A 10,089-nucleotide genomic window follows, 5' to 3' on the forward strand; every position below is an offset into this window, starting at 1 on the left:
CAGTGCTTTTGAGCTATTGTTTTAAACAAATCAGAGTCACTTAGAGAGAAAATGGAAGGATCAGAATAAAAATGTGAGACGTTTTGCTATTGGTCCATTAATGACTACGTAATGCTCTAAAGGGTTTCTCGCACTTCCTCCCCCTCGTGATTGGCTAATAGGTAACAAGTCTTTGGAAGATGTTATGATTCTGTTAGGGAAGAGCTCTCTGATTGGTGGAAAAGGCAAGCAGGTTCAGACCAGAGCGAGCGCGCCCCCTTGCCGCGTCTTGCCGACTAGGAACTAATGAGCGCGCGCTCCTGAGAAAACTCGTCTAGCCTGTTAGGAGGGCGCGCGCGCGCTGTATGGTGCTACCTATTGCGGGAGCGCGCCGTGAGAGGAGGGGGAGCCGGAGCATCTCTTTCACACGCGCGGTAGCAGCGACTCCTCCTTTGTTTCCCCCCCACACACACCGCTCTAGAGCTCTCGGGCCGCCTGGCTGGCGGGGGCCGGCACGGTAAGGTGGGGGAGAACGTTGATCGCGCACGCGCGTGGATGAATGAATGGGTGAGTGGATGACCGTGTGAATGCTTTAGAATGAATCGGGAGGCTTCGGAGAGCAACCTCAGCAAAATCAGCACGTCCTGATCGGATGGGGTGGGGGCGCCGTTATTTTCCGTCTGGAGCCGGAGTCTCATTTCTGCGATCGGCTTTAAGGGTAAGAAAGTAAAGGCAGGCGGGGGGGTGTCGAGTCCGCCTCTTTAGAGCCCCCCCGGCATTTTTTTCATCTCTCGCCCCCCTGGCCTCCTACCAGCATACAATACTTCCTCCCTCCTTCCCCCATCCTAGCCTTTGCATCCTTTTTGGTACTTCTAAGCATCTTTGTTATTGATTGTTCAAGCTCTTTGTGGGAATGGATTCCTTCCTGATGTGTCCTATTTAGATTTCAGTAGTTCATTTATTATTCATTTTATATCCCTGCTCTTTGATATTTCTCAAGTTATTCCCTCCCCCCACCCCCGATCTCCAGCACAAACGGGCTGTAGAGAAAATAGAGTTGGAAAAATGTAGAGTTGGGGTATATAATTTATTAAATTAATATGACAACATGGAAAATGAGACTTATTTTTGCTGATCACAACATAAACTTTATGTTCAGAAATATTTCAGAATGATAATAAATGCTAGCTTGGATTTCAGAACGTTGGATTAAATATTCAACATGTAAATTCACTTCCCTTTGTTCTTAGTCTGTTCTTAGTCGTTCCTCTGATAGTGCCCATCTTTTTTTGATAAGCTTCTTTTCACCTTTTCTACCATTAGTCTTTCTTCCATCCTTCCATTCTGCATACCCACAAAGCAAAATCCTCAGAATCTGTGTGTTTGTACTTCTGTTCTGTGGTAACCCTAGCTACTCCAATGGTTCCAGTAATGGTGAAGAAAAAATAGATTGTAGTCTGCTTATGTATCACAATTGTAAAGGATCATATAGTGCTATCTGGATGCTTAGATTATTGTGAACCATGTTGGACCAGGCAGGCCTTACTACCTGTAATAAGGGTCATCTATGCTCTTACAAAAGGATGTTTATTCAAGATTGCTTGGTACATATTTCATTATTTTTAAGGAATCCTGCTAATTTTTTAAATCACAGTAGTTGACACAGAGAATTCTGGTTTTGTGATGTTTAAAGTTGATTGTACACAAGTAAAGTTAGTCCATGTATCACTGCAGCTGTTTCCTTCACACTTTCTTTCTGAAAGACTAATTCAGAGAGTTCTCCAATGTAGTTTTTCTTCCAACTACCTTTGATGTCACTTCATCTGTTGATTTTCGTTCTTATGAAAAGTAATTCAATCTCCCTCTACTTGCCCCCCCTATCTTATTTTAATGGTTCTAGTCTTTGGTTGTGTGGTTCTTCTGACAATTTTTTAACTTTGGTACCATTTTCCTAGTATTGTCTCATCCAAGTGTTATCCCCTTTCTTTCAGGAAATGTGAATTGGCATTATTCCTATTCTTGTCTCCAATTTCCTATGGGTTAATTCTAGAATATTAAAGGGGTTTGGATTAACCATGTTCAGTGAAAAGGGCTTAACAAAGATGTCCTCTAAGACTCATTTCTGGTCCCTTGTAATGAAAGAATGGAAGTGCTTTCTACCTTGCCCTTATTCTTTTTCTTCCAATCCCATTCCCTTATTCTGTTCTGCTTTCTTTCCATTTGTATATTCTTCTTCCCAACTGACAATAATTCACCAAGTTCTCTTCTCAACTTTGAGAATCTGGAGAACATGGTCATGTTTTTGTGCAAACAAAGGCCAAATGGTGCACTATTTTCTCACTTTTCTGTTCTTTTCTTGGAAAGAGTCAAGAATGGCAGCCTATCTGAAAATGAGATAATGAATCTTTGTAGGACTTCAAAGAATACAAGAAAAAGCATATATAGCCCTTTCAGATGATGCAAAAAGATGAGGCTGTAGAAGTACTGTACAACATAAATCAAGGACCATACATTTAGCCTTACTCCAAGATTGCACAGCTCTTATGGACTCCTCATGCAGTGGGGGTAAAATGCAAAGACATCTTTATCTACAGAGACTTTCCTTTTCATGAATGACTCAGATTTTCCAGACCTCAGATTTTAGGACCCTTTATTACCTGGTAAATCAGGATAGATATTCCTCTCACTTAAGGAGCCTGGAATTGTGCAGTCTTGAGCTGGACTGAATATGCGACCTTGGAGATGAACTGTGTTTGTGAAGCTCTTTATTAACAGTTGAAGGGTCTTAGGAATGTGCTATCAAGGCACATATCAAGGTGCTTTGATTTTCCTTGATATACTGCTCAAAATAATTGTGAATGTCTATCTAGAAGCCTTCTGTAAATGGAGGGAATGCTCAAGATCAGTCATCTAATAACAGAAGTGCAAAACCTCTGAGATTTCAGGTAGCCTTCAGATGTGTTAGATATAACCCCCATAAGCCTCTAAAAGTTGCTACATTAAAAATATAATTTGAGAAATAGGCAAAATGATTAAATACATGCCTGTGGAGTAATTGCTTTAATTATATTTTATTTTAATTAAATGGATATAAAATCAAATTTAGGAGTCCCCCCCCCCCCATTCCTATCTATTACTGTCTAAATTGCATTTCTCACATGCTGCTTAGAGGGCAGATATGGCCCTTGGCCCAGAAAAAGATGGACCCTACTGCCTTCCACTTGCTTTCAACATGAAAGCCTAGTCTGCTTCCAACTAGTCTGGGAACCTAGGATGAGGTGAGAATGTCCTATAGTCTCCTCTAAAAATAGGATGAAAAGAGGATCTTTTATTTTTACCATTTCCAATTGAGAGATAGGAAGAAGCAAAATAAGGTGTGTGTATTCATTTTATGATTGTAGTCTGGAGTCATAGTTGCTTTGTACCCCACAGAACTAAAGGATTTAGCATCTTAGCCACTCAGGAAATATTCTAAAGCACCTAATGGTTTCTAGCAATTTTATTCTGCTTTTTTTCTTTTTCATCTGCAGGTAGACTGGTCTTCTAAATCCAGGGATTCTTATTATAGTACTCACTGACTCAAAGGCAACATGCTTTTTCTTTCAGCCACTCTTGGCTGTTTTCCACCTCTTGCTTACCTTGAGGAAACATTCCCTTCTTATTTGTCTCTCCCCAGCTTGTTTTATTTATTTGTATTTATTTATAAATGTATAAACTGCTTCAGTTGAGACTGACATACAAAAGGAGCACTGCAGCAAAGAGGAACATTGTTCTGTGCTAAGACAATTTTTCTTGTTTTTCTCTTAAGAATACTTTCTCCTTTGTTGCTCTTGTGTCCCTTATTCTTTTTCCTCAATACTTTATCATAATGAGGAAAATAGACTGGCAGGATAGAATATTTTGGAAAATGAAACATTTCCACTTTTTCCTTCATTATTTATATTATATTATTCTGCCCCCAAAATAAGACACACAATGGAGTACATTTCCCCTTGCACTTAAAAGCAAAAAAAATTAAAAAATCTTTTGTTTGACTAAATGTTATCATGATGTTCAAAGTGGACTAACCATGATTGGTATTAACTACAGTTAGTGAAGACAAGTCATTTTAAATTATATATAATTTATATATTTGTTTTCATTAAAGTTAAATCAAGAACAATTTAAGATTCACACATAGAGCTGAACAATATTTGATCTGAAAAGGAAGCAGAAAATTGATGAAGCTATCATTGAAACAATGTTCTTATAAATTGAGGGAAACTGCATTGGCAGAAAACTAACTTGACAGTAAAAATGTTTTAAAATCCTATTATAAAAAATAGATTTAGTCAAATGTGGATGCCGTTTATTAATGATGTTTGTAAGGTACTTAAAAATTGGTAATAATAATGTAATTCCCTCTTTTTATGACCCTGTAATCCCTTAATTCAGGGTAGACAAGGCGACTGGATAAGGTAATTGTTAGTTATAATTACTACCATTTGGAATTGATATAATAAATATTGATGCTTAATGTTTATAATTTCTTCAATTATATAGAAATAATACTCCCAGCTTTACTTTTTTCTTCTTTTTTGGGGGGGGAGGGGGCTTTTCCTTTCTCTGTGTAGTTCATTTTTCAATTTGGTTTTATTTTTATGTTGATATTACATTTGCTTAATAAAAAAGCAATATTTTTAAAATAATATTCTTCTGTAGGAAAAAAATCCAATTCTAAAAATGCTTTGTTTCAGAAAATAGTATAATGAATGCATTCAAATTAAATAATCCCAGTTAAGCTTTTCTAATAATTATTCTTGGGAAGCAGATACATAAACAGAAAAGTCTTAATATGTTAATTGGAGCACCTGACCTCACATTTCAAGGAACTTTCCAACAAAAGACTGCAGGTGAATGATGAGAGCATCACCTGGATGGAACTGAATGGCAAAGATAGCATCATATCAGATGAAGCAAGCTCCGCCTTCTTCTGTAAATGTGTTGTGGCATTGCACATGCCTCCAAATAAAGTGGAACTTGCAACATGATACTGCTCTCCATGGGAGAGAATTCACTGAAGCTAACGTTCAACTTTAGTGGGCATATCTGGGATCCCATCAGTTTCAACAGATCCTCAGCCAGCCACTACTGAGATGTAGTCTTTGGGGGATTTTGGAGATTGGGAATTCCCAATTTAGGAAGAACCATTTTTAGGAAGGGGAAAAACGGGTGGATTTCTCCCAACCAGATTGGAAATCTCCTTCCTGAATGTACCCTGGGATCCTGTCTCAGAGAAATTGGAGATCCTTTTTAAAAATGCTGGAGGAAACTCTAAGGCACTTCAAGAAAGAGGTAACAAAAGCCTCCACAGTTGGACATTTCACAATCTGGCTGATGTGTCCAAAAAGCTCCAGGGCTATTTCTTGCTGAGCCAATTGGCAGCTGATCACATAGGTGTTATGTAACCATACAGGTTGATGTTATATGGTTGAAATAATAACAGTACTTAAGACTGCAATCGTGTGCATGTTTACCTAGAACAAAGCCCCATTGAATTCTGGAAACTGCTTCTTAAAATACGTAGCTAGAGCCTCATCTGACCATTGTTGCATCAAAGTAATGACAAAGTTTTTTCACTATTTTAGGCAGAATATATATGAAAATTGCAGTAAAAGTCTTACCTCTCCAAGAACCAAGTTAGGAAAAATCAACTTATTGTATCTACTATGGCACTGAGGTCTTCCCCTCCCTCCCCCCCTGAAAAAAAGATAGTTGAATTCTGTCCTTGGATAGCAAAAAGGTTGTCTACCCAATTCTGAACTCAGTTTGAAATAGGGAAAGAAAAATAAAAAAAATCCATGTATTAAGAGAGTTTATGAATGTACATCTCCACCACTTGCTTCAACCCACGTTGAGCTCTGGCTTCTTTCATTATATGTAATCTTTCAACAGATTATCTCTGCAGAAACATAACCCTTAAAACCTTAGCTGCTTGTCATAATTTATACCTGTTAAATTTCCCCGTTTAATGCCATTATTTAAAAAGCATGAGCCATCGTTTTTTCATCTCTTCAGAATGTGCTTTAGTCCAGCCTTTCTAACCTAATTTTCCCCAAATGATTGCATTGTTTGGGAAAGGTAGGAATTGGAGGTACACATTTGGAAACCATCAAGTATGAAAGGCATACTTTTTATTATTTCATTTACTGAGTTGTGTGTATTTTTCTTAATCTATATTAACTTGACTCATCTATTGGTGATTGGTCTGATCTCTAAAATTTCATACCTAATAAATTGGTGAGGCTGAAGCTAGTACATGTTTGGATGTAATGGGAAACCATGGTTTCTACAGTGTTTATAACCCATGATATGTCTAGCTGGTGCTCTCCTCTCACCCATCTCGGTTTTTTTAAATGTTAAGGTAAAGATACTCTTGTGTGTGGACCAGGATTTATGGTCACTACTTCCATGTAAATTTCTAACAGAGGTTCCAAAGTTGTTCGCTATTACCATATTCTAAGTCTTTTTTTTTACTTCTTAGTCATCTAAAAAGCCTTAATTTCCTGTTTTTTTAGGTTAGCCATATTTTCTGTTATCTTTAAATCCGGGGAGTTCCAATCTCTAAGTTAAACTTAATTCCTGGTCATTTTTATGAATACATCCCTGTAGATTTCTTGGCAACAGTACAAAAGTATTTGACAGTTGCCTTCTCCCCAGGATGTTTTTCAACTTGCCAGTCTAACCTATAGAACAGGTATTCCTTGAATGTTTGTCATCCAACTACTCATCCCAGCTGCAGGAAGGTAGGCTGGTTGCTGTTGAGACAAGCTGTTGCTTAGTAAGTATTCCTATTGCCATTGGATTCTTCCCATTGCCATCAAATCAACCTCTAAAATAATTGTGACCCTTCACAGAAAGAAAAAAAAATCACTGCTCCTAGTTTAATTCAGGCTCTACTTTCTCCAGTGTGAAGAATACAATACTTTTGACACAAGGTTATGACTTAGTTTAGGGTCAGAACATATCCTGCTACAAGAAGTTTGTTTATTTTATTGTTAGATTTTTATCCCTCTTTATTACTTATAAGTATCTCAAGGCGGTGAACATTTGCAATACTCCTCCCTCCTCCTATTTTCCCTGTTCTCACATTGCATTTGGATTTCATTTTTTAAAAAAAGCATTTATTTTGTTTTTCAGGAAGCAGTTGCTGTAATTGTAACTGAGAGAACATATATATATATGTTCTCTCAGTTACACACACACACACACACACACACACACACACACACATATATATACTAGTAACAAATTATACAAGGAAAGAAGGGAGGAGGGAGATGGAGAGGACTGGAGCCTACCGAAGCCAGTAAGAGTCACCCCCAACTACTGTACCTTTTCACCACTTTAAAACTAGTTTTAAATTCCAATTCCTTCTGATCTTCTACATTTATGTTCTTAGTATTATCGTATTTGATTTATTTATTTTTAAATCCGCCATTTCTCCAAATATTTTGGTCTTCCTCATAACAATATTCAATGTTCTCTAGCAGGTCTTGCACAATCAGTACCAAATCATCGGCAAATGCACATAATTTGTAATTATGCACTTTAATTTGTGGTCCTTTTGCTCTATTATCTTGTCTAATATCTCTATTTAACAGTTCCAACATTAGAATAAATAATAAAGGGGATAAAGGACACCCCTGTCTTGTTCCCTTACATGGTTTTGTAAAATCTCTATTCACCATGATCCGAGCTTTCTGGAGTGTATAGATGGACTTCAGACCCTGTATAAAGCCCAATCCAAAATCCATCTTTTCCACTACTTTAAACATAAAGGTCCAGTTCAAATTGTCAAAAGCTTTTTCTGCATCCAAAAAGATTAATGCAACCTGTTTGTCACTGCATTGTAAATATTCAGTTATATTCAAAATTACTCTTACATTATCTTTTAGTTGTCTTTTAGGTAAGAAACTGTACTAGTCTTCATGTATATAATCCTATAAAATGTTTTTTTAAGTCTTTCATCTAGAGCCCAAAATTTCTGTTGTTAAGCAAGACATTTGTTAAGTGAATTTTGCCCCATTTTACGATCTTTCTTGTCACAGTTGTTAAGTTAATCACTGTAGTTGTTAAGTTAGTAACACGGTTGTTAAGTGAATCCGGCTTCCCCATTGATTTCGCTTGTCAGAAAGTCACAAAAGATGATCACATGACCCTGGGACACTGTAACCGTCATAAACATGAATCAGTTGCCAAGGATCTGAATTTTGATCACGTAACCATGGGGATGCTGCAACTGTCACATGAAAAATGGTCATGAGTCCAAAATGGTTTCCTACCAAAAAGACAGATAAAGAACAACTTGAGGATTATTTTAAACGTCTTGGAGTACTATGAAATCCATCCAGGGAACCAGATGGCACTTATATTCCTTGATGCACAAAAAGCCTTTGATAACTTAAATTGGCAATTTATGTTTCAACAACTTCAAGAAATGGACTTTGGTGAAAATTTTAACAAAACAATTCAAGCAATTTATAAGAAACAAACAGCAAGAATACTTTTAAATGGAGATTACACAGATGGATTTGAGATTAAAAAAGGCACTAGACAGGGATGCCCGTTGTCTCCTCTGTTGTTTATTCTTACATTAGAGGTTCTGGCACGAAATATCAGACAAGATACAGAAATTAAAGGTCTGGAGATTAAAGACCAGAAATATAAGCTACAGGCTTTTGCGGATGACTTGGTCTTCATTCTAGAGGAGCCATTGCAAACATCTGATAAACTCTTGCAGAAAATTGAGAAATTTGGAGAAGTGGCTGGTCTGAAAATAAACAGGGAAAAGACTAAAGTAATAACAAAAAATTTAACAGACAAACAGAAAATTCAACTCGCTAAAATGACAAATCTTCAAATAGTTAAAAAAGTCAAATATTTTGGTATTTATTTAACGGCAAAATATACTACACTAAAAGAAGATAATTATGAGAGATTAATGAAACAAATAAAAATAGACTTGGAAAGATGGGGAAATCTTCAATTATCTCTTCTAGGAAGAATAGCGACGGGTAAGATGAACATTTTACCAAAGCTAATTTTCCTATTTCAAACAGTGCCTATTAAACTTACTAAGAAGTTTTTGATGATTTAAATGCAATGATTTTAAGATTTATATGGCAAAAAAAGAAAGCGAGAATCAAATGTAAATTGTTACAAGAATCTAAGGATAGAGGGGGCTTTGGACTTCCAGATTGGAGACTTTACTATCAAGCGGCTATTTTGCTTTGGCTTAAAGAATGGATTGTATTGAGAAATAAAAGATTGCTTTATTTAGAGGGACACGACCTTCACTTAGGTTGGCATGCTTTTATATGGTACGAGAAATCTAAAGCACATAAGTACTTTCAAAATCATGCGATAAGAAACGTACTACTTTCAGAATGGGAGAAAATTAAACATAAAATATATATGAAAATACCTGAGTGGCTTTCAACAATGGAAGCATTTGCTTATCCAAATCTGATTAATTATGACAAACTGGTTAGTTATAAAGACATTTTAGACAAAGAGGGAAAACTTAAGGACAGGCAAACTTTACAACTACAAGGTATTGACTTGACATGGTGGTCCTATTTGCAAATTCAAACAAGATACGAAAAAGATAAAATCGACAGGTTTTTACAAAGAACAGACACCATTAGATAAAATTTTGTTAAAAACAGATGAGAATTTGATTAGAAAACTATAAATTTCTTTTAAACTGGAAGATGGAAGAAGAACAAGTGAAAGAAACAATGATAGTATGGGCAAAGAACTTTGGACATTCTATAGATTTGGAAGACTGGCAAAAACTTTGGGATAAAAATATTATATAGCTTACAAAAGTGGTAGCATATAAAGAAAACTTATATTTATTTATTTAATTAATTTAATTTATATCCCGCCCTTCTCCCGACGGGACTCAGGGCGGCTCACAACATATTTAAAACAAAGGCATATATACAATCCCCCCCTGTAAAACCGAATTAAACCAAATTTTAAAGTTGTGTTATTTCGAATTCCTTAAAATGAACCCAGTATAAAATCCTCCCTAGGCCAGGTCCGCTTGCTGAAAAAGCCATG

At 36.5% G+C, this 10,089-nt stretch overlaps 1 protein-coding gene across 1 annotated transcript in view; it reads left to right on the forward strand.

The window, feature by feature from the left end:
- The first annotated feature begins 679 nt into the window (after window positions 1-679).
- The window catches only part of SMARCA4 (SWI/SNF related, matrix associated, actin dependent regulator of chromatin, subfamily a, member 4), a 92,477-nt gene continuing 83,067 nt past the window's right edge, over window positions 680-10,089 (forward strand). Inside the window, exon 1 of the mRNA XM_015813278.1 lies at window positions 680-697. The gene's annotated coding sequence lies outside the window, so the exon portion shown is untranslated. The remainder of the gene's footprint in view (window positions 698-10,089) is intronic.

Source organism: Protobothrops mucrosquamatus, unplaced genomic scaffold (assembly GCF_001527695.2).
Source record: "Protobothrops mucrosquamatus isolate PMUCROS unplaced genomic scaffold, P.Mucros_1.0 scaffold150, whole genome shotgun sequence".
Classification (NCBI taxonomy): Eukaryota; Metazoa; Chordata; class Lepidosauria; order Squamata; family Viperidae; genus Protobothrops; species Protobothrops mucrosquamatus.